The following is a 5,000-nucleotide window of genomic DNA, read 5'->3' on the forward strand; positions in this document are numbered from 1 at the left end:
AAAATCAGCTGAAAACCTTTAGGCAAAGATGTCTTCACATCTTAGTTCTCTTCCTTAGCTCCCTTAAGACCTGGTCCTGAGAGTAGCCTTTCTTGATTCAGGTCTGTAAAAGAAGATGGGCCTACATTTTCTTCCTCCATGAATGCCTAGGAAAAAACCTTTCCTACACACCTTTATGCTAATGAGGTAATTACAAAATGCATTAGTTACTGTGGCAAAAAGAGCCCAAACTTTGATGATGCTCAAGGCTGTTTTTCCTCCTAAAAATGAAAACAAGGTTAAAAAAAAACAACCACCATGAGCTAAAAGTATATACATCACTGCATATACTTTTCATGCCTAGTACAGTTGTGGCTCGTGGTCCCAAGCAGCATCTGAAGCGCATAGCACCTCCAAAGCATTAGGCGTTGGATAAACTGACTGGTGTATTTGTGCCTCATCCATCTACTGGTCTCCATTAAGATGAGAGACCAGTAGACAGTGTTTTATTGAGATTGATGGCAAGTCCAAACGGATATAACCTATCCTGCTGGTTTTATGGATGTCATCAGCATTGACAAGACTGGGGAGAGTTTCCATATGATCTGTGACACCAAGGGTCACTTTGCTGTTTGTTGGATTACACCTCAGGAGGCCAAGTGTAAGTTTTGCAAAGTGAGAAAGATCTTTGTGGGGACAAAAGGAATCCCTCATCCAGTGACCCATGATGCTCTCACCATCCTTTAAACTGATCCCCTCACCAAGGAGAATGACACCATTCAGATTGTTTTGGAGACTGAAGAAATTACAGATTTCATCAACTTTGACACTGGTAATCTGTATATGGTGCCCAGAGGTGCTGACCTGGGAAGAATCGGCGTGATCACCAACAGAGAGAGACTACATCTGTTGATGTAGTTCATGTGAAAGATGCCAATGGCAACAGCTTTGCCACCTGGCTCTCCAACATTTTTGTTATTGATAAAGGGGAAAAAAACATGGATTTCTCTTCCCCATGGAAAGGGTATCTGCCTCACCATTGCTGAAAAGAGAGACAAGAGACTGGTGGCTACACAGAGCAGTGGGTAAAACAGTCTCTAGGTGACATAATTGGAAGTCTTTATACTTAATTATAGATAATACAGCATGAAAAAAAAAGTATATGTATCACTGAATGACATGAGACCAAAGTGAATGACCTTGAATCCAAAGTGATGCGGTCTTATTCTACACATATGTCCAGAACAATAACAGTGGTTCTTTTTTCCCTGGGTGATAGTTAATGTGTCAACTTGGCTAGGCATTGGGACTCAGATATTTGATAAAACATTTTTCTAGATGTTTCTGTGAAGGTATCTTTTAGTGAGATTAACATTTAAGTCAGTAGAGTTTAAATTAAGCAGATTAACTCTATAGTGTGGGTGGGCCTCATCTGATCAGATGAAGGTTTTAATAGAAAAAGACCAACCTCCCCAAGCAAGAAAGAATTCTGCCAGTGACTGCCTTTGGACTCAAATTGCAATTTCTTCCAGAGTTTCAAGACTACAGGCTTACCCTGAAGATTTTGGACTTGCCAAGCCTCCAAATAATGTGAGTCAATTCCTTAAAATAAGTCTCTTTCTCTCTAACTCCCTCTCTCTCTCTCTCTCATCTCCATCTCCACATCCTGTTGCTTTTGTTTTTCTGGAGAACCTTATTACCTCCTGCTATAGTTGAATTATTAGATCAAGTGTTACCCCTATGGCATGCTACCCTTGGGAAATAAATGTAATAAAGCTGTATAAAACCACTTAGAACTGCGGATGAAAAGAGAGTATAATCCTTAATTAACAAGGAAATCTACCTCTTCATGAATATGAAGTATTTTATTGTTAACCTTCTTTTTGAAGATGAAGCCACTTTAATAGTGATTTTGTTTGGACCTTCAAGCGTGACAGAAGGGTCATTTCATAGAATATCCTTCAGTTTGGGTTTGTCTGATACCTCCCCATGAGTAGATCTGGATTACGTTTCTTTGGCAGGGATATCATGGAAGTGGTCCTGTGGCTCATGGTGGTCTGTCAGCAGACACATTTTGCTTTGTTTCATTACTGGTGATGTTAGCTTAGATCACTTGATCCTGAAGGTGTTTGCTGGACTTCTCCAGTGTAAATTTAGTGTGTTTTCCTTAGTAATTAGTGAATATTTTGAGGGGATGTACTTTAAGATTATGTAAATGTTCTGCTCCTCATCAAACCTTCAATTTCTCCATTTATCTATCTAAATATTTATGTATTTATATAATGGATTTCTCTGTTGTTTCATAGGTTTTAATTCATTCCTCTATTTTAGTACTCTAATTGTCTCAGATTTAGCCAGTGGGAACCTCTTCAAACTGGCTTCCTTTTGACATGTGACTTTTTTTTTTTTTTTTTGGAGCCCTTCCTTAGTTATGACTGAACAACATGTTCCAGGCTCATCATTTACTTTTTCCATCTGAACTCTGGAATCAGCTGTTTTCCCAAGGATCTCTGATTTCTTCAGTGGGGAATGGTACTGAGAAGGAAGACCTGGGTGTTGGGTGTGGTCATTTCTATTAGGGAGTTGCTATCCCTTTCCAGGGACAGAGTTAAGCAATTTGTATACACACACACACACACACACACACACGCACTTGCAATTGTACTTGTTGATCTATTTACATATATTAAAAACCATGTGTTCACATTAATATTTTCCATTCTAATCCAAAAATATAGGGTTCATTATAATTTTCTCCCTTTCCCTATTTGTAACTCCCTTCTCTGGTAAGGGGAAATTTGACTCCCATTATCCATAGTATATTTTCTTATTTGATCTTCTCACCCTGTTCAGTCTCTGGCACCCTGCTCTGGGCCACTGCATCTGTTCACATTTCAGCCAAACACCTACCTTCCATGGCCCCTCATAATGGCTTCTGGACTAAATTGTTCAGAAAGGAAAGAGAGACGAAAGAGAACAATTCTTTTCAGCCAATTTTTTTTGAATGTGTGCTACACAAAAGTACTAATCAAAAGATTCTGCTGGGTGCTGTTTGGGACATAGAGGGAAATAAGATGCTTTGGAGTTTATAGACTTAGCAGGCAGCTGGGCTAGGTTGTATAGAGCAGTAACAAATGACTCCCAAATCTCAGGGGCTTAAGACCACAACAGTTTATTTTTCACTCATGTTTTATGTTCCTTGTCTCTCTGTTCTGTGTCATTTTTATTCCAGGACCCAGACTGAAGGAACAAGCCATTTTTAGGACGTACTGATCTGGGGATGATCTTGCAGCAGAGGAAAAAATGAGAGGAAGGAATTAGATGGTGATGTGTGAGCAGTATGTGAATGAATGGATGTGCTGTCCTATCTTGGGTATGATGGGTCTTGAGGTTTCTGAGTGGAAGTAGCCTATGTCACTTGTGCTTGTATTTCACTGACCAATGCAAGTTACAAAACCAAGCTTGACATGATCGGAATGAAAAAGTGCAATCCTTCTAAGAGACAGGAGGTGAATATCTGGGGGAGAAATGCAATAAGCCACTTGGATCTGTGAGAAAACAGACATGTACGTATCTAACTAGCAGGCACAGCGTGAGAGAGGAAAATACATAGTCCGTTTAATTCCTCTTTGCAGTAAGACAGGTAAAAAAAATATGACCATCTGAAGGGCATGGCCCATTTTGTGGCGTTAAAGAGAGAAAGACTTCAGGTGAAGGTGGGAAATTGAAGGAAAAGGAAACAGCAGGTTTTTTAAGACCTGGAGAAGGAACATGATATAACATGTAATGTTTCTGACGAGGTAGATGCTCAGGTCAATAATTAAGGTTTGCAGTCTCCTTTCACCCACAGCCCTACAGGGTTTTGTAGAGCTTTATCAGTTTCATTTCCCAACAGGAGAACTCTGGCAGAGCTATTTCTTGGACTAACACTTCATTTGTAACAGCATACAAAGAACCCACTATCACTGGACTGGATATATGGACAGAATGAAAACTTTTATTTTGAACGTTTCCCAGTGTAACGGTTTAAAAATAGTATCTCATTGTAGTTTTAACTCATATTTCACTTATTATGAGTGAGGACAAGCCTCTGTTAAGTTTCATGTCTCTATCTCCATTTTATTGGGCAGTTTTTATTAATACTCTATGCCTAGTTTTCTATTGGGTTGTGGCTCTTTTTCTAATGATTTCTAGAAAAGGTTGAGGAGGATTTTGTTGGTCAGGGTTGAGATGAGGAATTCCGCGAGAACTGTGCCAGGTGCTAGGGATGGATGGGATGCAGTCTGTGGACTGAGTATCTCTCTCTAGATTACCGCAAGTGAAAAGACTCACCTGTTTCAAGTATTCAGGAAATAGCAATGAGTTCAAGTGGTAGGGCTTAGGGCTCATGATGTGCTTTGGCAGGAGCACAGTCCCATTCTGGGCAAAGAGAAGTTCTTAGTGTCTTAGGTTGCACTTCCTAAAAGCAGCCTCTGAGATGGAGGTTTTTTTCAAGTGATTTTTTTTCTAGAGTCCTCTCAGGAGAAGATGAGTGAGAGAACCAGGACAAGTTAAAGGAGGAAAACTAAGCAAGGAGGTGGTCTCCTCAGGAGACTAGCTTCAGCCTGGCCCCCCGGGGAAGCTCTGGAGCATGAACCACATCACAGAGATGGCCATCCCTCCCTTGACAGAAGTGACTTGCCATTTGTGCTTCATGTCAGTAAGTCATTGGCGGAGGTCTGGGGAAGGAAGGGAGGGGAGAGCATAGCTTCCAGGTCAAGATGGTTCCAGCTGGGTGGAGGGCAGTTCTCTGGAGAAGGGAGCAGCTGCAAGTTGTTAGTAGTCACCACTTACAGCAGCTGAGGGACAGGTGCACCTGCCTTTAAAAGGAATCTGGGCGGGGCACTAACAGCTTCCATGGCATTTAGTAGGATCCAGAGTTCCCCCAGGAATCCTGCAGCATCTGCCAATGTATGGTTCCAACTGTACTTGAATGTCCCCTAAAAATGTCCGCAAATAGCAAGTGAAAAAGCTTTCAACAA

The 5,000-nt window shown here is 40.9% G+C and overlaps 1 pseudogene; it reads left to right on the forward strand.

Moving 5' to 3' along the window:
* Positions 1-335: 335 nt before the first annotated feature.
* LOC121038157 (40S ribosomal protein S4, X isoform-like) lies at positions 336-1,068 on the forward strand (annotated as a pseudogene).
* Positions 1,069-5,000: the final 3,932 nt, after the last annotated feature.

This window comes from Herpailurus yagouaroundi, unplaced genomic scaffold (genome assembly GCF_014898765.1).
Source record: "Herpailurus yagouaroundi ecotype Mexico unplaced genomic scaffold, PumYag 28, whole genome shotgun sequence".
Taxonomy (NCBI): Eukaryota; Metazoa; Chordata; class Mammalia; order Carnivora; family Felidae; genus Herpailurus; species Herpailurus yagouaroundi.